Here is a 9,173-nt window from a genome sequence, read left to right on the forward strand (position 1 = left end):
GGTGGAGAGAGAGAGAGGTTTATCTTAAGGAATTGGCGCGTGCGATTGCCGGTGGCTGGCAATTTCAAAATGTGTAGGTCAGGTGATGGGCTGATTATTACTGCAATCTTATGTTACAAAATCTATAGGGCAAGCTACGGGACAAAAAAGTGTGAAGAGTGAGAGAGTTCTAGCAAAATGTCTATTTATAGTCTGGAGGCAGAATACACCCTAAGGAAAAAAAGGAATACTCCCTTTTTTTTCTTAGGGCCTTCAACTGATTTGCTGAGGCCCATCTGCATTATGGAAGGTAACCTGATTTACTTAAGGCCCGCTGATTTAAGCACATGCATGTAGACTAGTGTTTGACCAAACAACCGAACACCGTAGCCTAGCCAAGTTCATATACTTGTTGATGAACATTTAGTTAGTTTTCTCCTTTGGCTATCGTGAATAGTGCGCCTATGAACATTCATGTACAAGTGTTTGTTTGAATACTCGTTTTCAATTATTAGGGACATATACATAGGAGGGGGATTTCTGGGTCATATGCTAAGTCTGGAAACCCTGGTGCCGTAGTGGTTAAGTGCTATGGCTGCTAACCAAAGGGTCAGCAGTTCGAATCCACCAGGCGCTCCTTGGAAATTCTATGGGGCAGTTCTACTCTGTCCTATAGAGTTGCTATGAGTCAGAATCGACTCGATGGCACTGGGTTTGGTTTTTTTTAGTTTATGGTAAGTCTATGGATAAATCTTTGAGGAACTGCCAAACTGGTTTTCACAGTAGTGAACCATTTTGCGTTCCCATGAGCAATATATGAGTGTTCAAAAGCACTTTTGCTTTCCTTTTTTTTTTTTTTTTGCTTTTATTATAATCCTGGCAGCTCAAATCCACCAGGCGCTCCTTGGAAACTCTATGGGGGCAGTTCTAATCTGTCCTATAGGGTTGCTATGAGTCGGAATCGACTCGACGGCAGCGGGTTTGGTTTTGGTGGGTTATTATCCTAATGGTTGTGAAGTGGTATCTCATTGTGATTTTGATTTACATTCATCTAAAGACTAATGATGTTCAGCATCATTTCATGTGTTTATTGGCCATTTGTATATCTTCTTTGAAGAGATGTCTATTGGACTCCTTTGCCCATTTTATAATTCGGTTGTTTATCTTTTGTTATTGAAATCCAAGACTTTCTTTGCTATTCTGGACACAAGGCCCTTATCAGATATATGATTCAGAGATATTTTCTAACATTCTATGGGTAGTCTTTTTTCACTTTCTTGATAGTGTCTTTTGGTGCACAGAATATTTTATATCAAATCCAAAATCATGAAAGGTCTGTTCTAAGAGTTTTCTAGTTTTAGCTCTTGCATTTAGGACCTCGATCCATTCTGAGTTTATGATTGTATGTTACGGGAGGCAGCAGTCCCACTTCATGCTTTTGCATGTGTACATCTTGGGTTCAAAAGAGAATAAGATAGGAAGTGAGGACAGTAAATATTAAAATAGTCTTTGAAGCCATTTTTCTATGACGAGAGATCAGAAACATGGGATGGTGGCTGGCAGGGATAAGAGGTAAAGAGGGATGTGTCTCTTAAAATTGAGAACTCTTATAACATGTTTATGCTGACAGAAATAATCTAATAAATAGGAACAATCTTATTATAGACAAGACAGAAGGAAGAGCTCCTGGAGAGCTGCACGTAGTTGAGTAACTGTGGAATTCAGTGAAAAAGTGGGTGGCTGGTCATAACTGCACTGAGAGCTTTTCTGATGTAGTGAAAGGTAAGGCAGAGCATATGGATCCACATAAAATCAGGCTCATCAATGTAATGGAAGGACCAGACGATTTGACTCTGATTTGCCTCTGTATTCTTAGTCAAATAAGAAAGAAGAAAATCAACTGAGAGTGAGGAAGGTAGGGAGTGCTGGATGCCACTATAAGTGGTCTGGTTTCAATTCACTGTAGGAAATTTTAGTATAGCAAATTAAAAAGGAAATCCATATACTATTAAAAGGTCATAACTCACTCACAGTATTTCTTATTTCTTTATCTCTCTATCCACCTATCTATATATCCAGCTACCAAACTGTCTCCTGTAAAGGCCTGGCATTCTTTAACCTCCTAAGCAGATATTAGTCTTTTCACTGTTAACAATGTTTCTCTATATTTCTGAAGCTAAACGACTTGCATAAAATAACAGAAAAGAGAAATTGTACTGAGCCTTGGGTTCTATTTCACAAACCCGGACCCTTATAATCTATTTTTAGTAGATTCAATTTCTGTTCTCTTCATGGAAATATTCTAGTGGCATAACCTGTTGCCAGTGCGTCAATTCTGACTCAGAGCAACCCAGAGCAACATATGACAGAGTAGGACTGCCCCATAGGGTTTCCAATCAGTGGCTGGTGGATTTGAACTGCCAACCTTTTAGTTAGCAGCTGTAGATCTTAACCACTGTGCCACCAGGGTATAAGGGAGATGTAAATTTCAGGTTATAGGTTTTTCTGAAGGGCAGGCAGCCAGACACCTCTGCATAACAAAAGGTGGAGTATTGTTTTTTACAATAAAATCAGCAGCTTCATTGACTGGATATAAATCTACCTGCTTTATGCTATAATCATAATTACAAATCTATGTGATTACAACCTGAGCTCGTTTGGGTGGAAAATTGGGCATTAGACATAATGGAAAGGCATATTTTATTAAAAACATGAAACCATACTCAGCTACCAACAGAATTTAATCAGCTTTCATGAAAATTATCTGGAGACCTGAACTTGCTTTATGTCAGGCAGTAACATACATCATTAAATGTCACTAAACTCTGAATTCTTGAAGACATTTTCCAATTCATAAAAATAAAATAAAATAAAAACAGTTGCCGTGAAGTCAACTCTGACTCATGGCAACCCCATGTGTGTCAGAGCAGGACTGCGCTCCATTGGGTTTTTTAGCAGCTGACTTTTTTGGAAGTAGATCACCAGGCCATTCTTCTGAGGTGCCTCTGGGTGGGTTCAAACCCCAACCTTTCGATCAGCAGTGAGCACATTAACCGTTTGCACCACCCAAGGACTACCAATTCATAAGTAAGAATCAAACCTGTTGTCGTCAAGTCAATTCCAACTCATAGCGACCCTTTAGGACACGGTAGAACTGCCCCATAGAGTTTCCAAGGAGCGCCCGGTGGATTTGAACTGCCACCCTTTTGGTTAGCAGCCGAACTCTTAACCGCTATGCCACCAGGGTTTCCAATTTTTAAATAGCAACATTCAATTTTAAAAACATCTTATTTTTCCTAATATTACTTATGTCCTTGACTGTCAAAGTACATGATAATGTTAACTAAAGTCAACATTATGAGATATGCCAATTTTCTCTTATAAAGAAGAAAAATGTCTTTTTTTCTAAATGCTTACTAAAACACTGTAATTTTATGTTGGATTTTTTTTATCAGCAATTACATAAATAAAAAATGTTGAATATTTTATCATAAATTACAGAAATCATAGGGACCTTGACAAGACTAATCTGGTGAAGTGTGAAGAAGTATCCTGATTGAACAGGTTCAAGAGGAAAAGAGAAATGAGAAATTGGAGCTCTCAACTCTTGTGGTTGTTATAAAGGAGCTTTGTTATAAAGCAGGTGGGGTGTCAGAATAGAGGGGTATTTTGAAGGAGATGAAGTGGGAATAAAAGTTTCTTTTTAAGGTTGGGGAAATTGTAGCATTTTACATGCAAATGAAAATGATTCAAAAGAGAGGAAAAATTGATCACGCTAGTGCTAAAGGAGAATTTTTGGAACCAACAGGGATGGTACCTAGTGGACAAGTAGAGAGATTGGCCTGCACAAAATTCTGACAGTTCATCCACAGTAGCAGGAGGGGAAAAAGACCATATGGTCACAGGTACGAGTATCTAGGTCGGCAAGATGGTGGAGACTTTTGAAAGTTCTCATTTGATTGCCTTTATTTTCTCAGTGAATTGGAACTCTAGATTTTTAGCTGAGATTGAGCATGTGGGAGGTTTTGTTAGCATGAGGAGAAAAAGGAAAGGTGTAAAATGGTCAGAATGAAAGAGCTCAGGAAATGTGCTATGATTGCAAGGTGTCACTAAGGACCTGTATGAAGTTAGTTGTCATGTATGTAAGGTAAGACCCTTCAGCATGATTGTATGTTTTTCTCCAGCCACATTCATCTGAACGGAGGCAGACATAGATGGGCTCTCCATTCACAAGAACATCAACCAAGGTGTGTGGGGGCAAGCAATGAGGATGAGAGTATCTGCAAGAGAGTTATTGTAACGACCATGGAATTGATTCTGTGAAGTGAGGATATAAGGAGGAAAGATGTTTGAAGAATTTCTAGAATTGGGTATTACAGGGTAGTAGTAAAAGAATGGAATAATTGAAATGGAGATTATGAAGGGATTGCAGTCATTGGGCATAACCGGGGCCAAGGGTATGAACATAGGAGGGAATAGCTGTGGTTGGATGCAGAGCAAGATGGCTGGGGATCAGCTATCTGGATATTGAAATCCCCAAGGATCATAACCAGAGTAGTGTTGTTGCTGGAGCTAAAACTCCTTCACGGAATGAGAGAGAATGATTTAAAGTTGGTAAGGGAAGCAGATTTTGTTTGATGGCCTAAGGTTTAAGCTGTGGAGTTTTAAGGGAGATAGAAAGTGTGGGAGAGAAAAAAATCACATGAAAGGACTATACGGGGGAAGCAGTGTCTTGGACGGGTTTCAGGTAGAGGAAGAGTTAACAGAGAACATTCAAAGAAATTGATATAGTGGATATAGGGGATTTACCCAATGACAGATCACAGCTTCTAGAGAATGTCCTGCTAGGGTTTTAGGATTTGGAAAGGAATGAGAGCTGTCAGAATAGTTGATGTACATTGCCATGGGGATAGGAGTCCAGAGAATGAGGAATGACCTGGAAGAACTGGTGTTCTTCTGGTGATAGAAATAACAGAGATAGATGTATAATGAGGTACCTCCTCATGGAATAAAATCTCACAACACCCTACCTTTTGAGATGAGACTTAGGGAATGGGAAAGAATGGAGAGCTTTGAAAATATACACTATATGTAAGGACTTACAAATGGTCTGAAAACAATCCACCAATTATTTAACACTAATTCTCTAAACATACATACATATACATACACTTGATATTTCCTGTCCTCACTTCTTATTCTCTTTTGAAGGCAAGATGTACACATGCAAACACATGAAGTGGGACTGCTGCTTCACATAAAATACAATCATAAACTCCGAATGGATCAAGATCCTAAATGAAGAGCTAAAATTAGAAAACTCTTAGAACAGACCTTTCATGACTTTGGATTTGATATAAAATATTCTGTGCATCAAAAGACACTATCAAGAAAGTGAAAAGGACTACCCATAGAATGTAAGAAAATATTTGTGAATCATATAACTGATAGGGGCTTTGTTTCCAGAATAGAAAACAAAGTCTTGGAGTTCAATAACAAAAGATAAACAACCGAATTATAAAATGGGCTAAGGAGTCAAATGGACATTTCTTCAAAGAAGATATACAAATGGCCAATAAACACATGAAGTGATGCTGAACATCATTAGTCTTTAGATGAATGCAAATCAAAATCACAATGAGATACCACTTCACAACTATTAGGATAATAACACACCAAAACCAAACCCGCTGCCGTCGAGTCGATTCCGACTCATAGCAACCCTATAGAACAGATTAGAACTGCCCCCATAGAGTTTCCAAGGAGCGCCTGGTGGATTTGAGCTGTCAGGATAATCATAAAAGCAAAAAAAAAAAAAAAAAAAACCCAGAAAGCAGAAGTGCTTTTGAACACTCGTGTATTGCTCACGGGAATGCAAAATGGTTCACTACTGTGAAAACCAGTTTGGCAGCTCCTCAAAGATTTATCCATAGACTTACTATATGACCCAGAAATCCCACTCCTATGTATATGTCCCTAATAATTGAAAACGGGTAATCAAACAAACACTTGTACATGAATGTTCATAGCAGCACTATTCACAATAGCCAAAGGTGAAAACTAACTAAGTGTTCATCAACAAATAAATGAACTTGGGTAGGCTACGGTGTTCAGTTGTTTGGTCAAACACTAGTCTACATGCATGTGTTTAAATCAGCTGGGCTTAAGTAAACCAGATTATCTTCCATAATGCAGATGGGCCTCAACAAATCAGTTGAAGGCCCTAAGAGAAAAAAGGGAGTTTTCCATAGGGTGTATTCTGCCTCCAGACTATAAATAGACATTTTGCTAGAAATCTTTCACTCTTAAACACTTTTTTGTCCTGTAGCCTGTCCTATACATTTTGGAATATAAGATTGCAGTAATTTTCTGCCCATCACCTGACCTACAGATTTGGAAATTGCCAGCTCCCGGCAATCACATGAGCCAATTCATTAAGATAAACCTCTCTCTCTCTCTCCATCTATCTATCCGTCTACCTGTCTGTCTGTCTGTCTATCTGTCTCTGTGTCTCTTTTCCTACCTATCATCTGTTTATCTGTCTGTTTGTCTCTCTGCCTGTTTATCTATCTGTCTATGTATCTACCTATCTAAACTGTCTATCATTCTGCCTACCTATCTGGCTATCTATCTATCTGGCTATCTACCTATCTATCTACCTGCCTATCTACCTGCCTATCTACCTACCTATGTATCTGCCTATCTAATATGCCCGCCTATCTAATCTACCCACCTATCTAATCTACCTACCTACCTAATCAACCTGCCTATCTAATCTACCTGCCTATCTAATTTACCCATAATCATAAACTGATGATAAACTCGGAATGAATAAAAGTCCTAAATGCAAGAGCTAAAAGTAGAACACTCTTACAACAGACTTTCCATGACTTTGGATTTGACATAAAATATTTTGTGCATCAAAAGACACTATCAAGAAAGTGAAAAAAGACTACCCATAGACTGTAAGAAAATATCTGTGAGTCAGATATCTGATAAGGGCCTTGTGTCCAGAATAGAAAAAAAGTCTTGCAATTCAATCACAAAAGATAAACAACCAAAATATAAAATGGGCCAAGGAGTTGAATACACATTTCCTCAAAGCAGGTATGCAAATGGCCAATAAACACGTGAAATGATGCTGAACGTCATTAGTCTTTAGATGAACGTAGATCAAAATCACAATGAGAAAACACTTCACACCTACTAGGGTAATAATAAAAGCAAAAAACCCCAGAAAACAAAAAGTGCATTTGAACCCTCATGCATTGCTCACGGGAATGCAAAATGGTTCACTACTGCGAAAACCAGTTTGGCAGCTCCTCAAAAATTTATCAATAGACTTACCATATGACCCAGGAATCCCCCTCGTAGGTTTATGTTCCTAATAATGAAAACGGGTATTGAAACAAACACTTGTACATGAATGTTCACAGCAGCACTATTCCCAATAGCAAAGGTGAAAACTAACTAAATGTTCATCAGCAAATAAATGAACTTGGCTGGGCTATGGTGTTCGGTTGTTTGGTCAAACACTAGTCTACACGCATGTGTTTAAATCAGCTGGCCTTAAGTAAATCAGGTTACCTTCCATAATGTAGAGGGGACTCAACAAATCAATTGAAGGTTCTAGGAGAAAAAAGGGAGTTTTTTTGTGTGTGTGTGTATTCTGCCTCCAGAATATAAATAGACATTTTGGTAGAACTCTCTCACGATTCACATTTTCTAGTCCTGTAGCCTGTCCTATAGATTTTGGAACATAAGATTGCAGTAATTTTCAGCCCATCACCTGACCTACAGCTTTTGAAACTCCCAGCTCCTGGCAATCACATGAGCCAATTCCTTAAAATCTCTTTCTCTCCATGTGTCTGTCTGTATGTCTATCTGTCTCTGTCTCTGTCTCTCTTCCTGCCTGGAATCTGTTTATTTGTCTGTATGTCTCTCTGCCTGTCTCTCTATCTCTCTATTTATCTCTGTATCTAATCTATCAATCTGTCTACCTACCTACCTACCTATCATCTATCTGCCTATCTATCCACCTATCTAATCCACCTGACTATAATCCACATGCCTATCTAATCCACCCAGGTATCTAGTCCACCTGCCTATCTAATCTACCTGCCTAACTAATCTCCCCACCTTACTAACCTACCTACCTATCTAATCTACCCATAATAATAAATGAATCATAAATTCAGAATTGATCAACGTCCTAAATGAAAGAGCTAAAACAAGAAAACTCTTAGAACAGATCTTTCATGACTTTTGATTTGATATAAAATATTTTGCCCATCAAAAGACACTATCAAGAAAGTGAAAATGACTACCCATAGAATGTAAGAAAATATTTGTGAATCGTATATCTGATAAGGGCCTTGTGTCCAGAATAGAAAACAAAGTCTTGGAATTCAATAACAAAAGATAAAGAACTGAATTATAAAATGGGCAAAGGAGTCGAATAGACATTTCTTTAGAGAAGATATACTAATGGCCAATAAACACATGACATGATGCTGAACGTCATTAGTCTTTAAATGAACGTAGATCAAAATCACAATGAGATACCACTTCACACATACTAGGATAATAATAAAAGCAAAAAAATTCCCAGAAAACAAAAAGTGCATTTGAACCCTCATACATTGCTCATGGGAATGCAAAACAGTTTACTACTGTGGAAACCAGTTTGGCAGCTCTTCAAAAATTTATCCATAGACTTACCATATGACCCAGAAATCCCCCTGCTATGTATAAAAATATGTATATGTCCCTAATAATTGAAAACGAGTATTCAAACAAACCCTTGTACATGAATGTTCATAGCAGCGCTATACACAATAGCCAGAGGTGAAAACTAAGTGTTCATCAACAAATAAATGAACTTGGCTAGGCTACGGTGTTTGGTTGTTTGGTCAAACACTAGTCTACATAATAAAAAATACATGTGTTTAAATCAGCTGGGCTTAAGTAAACCAGATTATCTTCCATAATGTAGATGAGCCTCAACCAATCTATTGAAGGCCCTAAGAGAAAAAAGGGAGTTTTCCATAGGGTGTATTCTGCCTCCAGACTATAAACAGACATTTTGCTAGAACTCTCTCACTCTTCACACTTATTGGTCCTGTAGTCTGTCCTATAGATTTTTTTTTAACTTTTATTGAGCTTCAAGTGAACGTTTACAAATCAAGTCAGAC

This window comes from Loxodonta africana, chromosome X, assembly GCF_030014295.1.
Source record: "Loxodonta africana isolate mLoxAfr1 chromosome X, mLoxAfr1.hap2, whole genome shotgun sequence".
NCBI classification, from domain to species: Eukaryota; Metazoa; Chordata; class Mammalia; order Proboscidea; family Elephantidae; genus Loxodonta; species Loxodonta africana.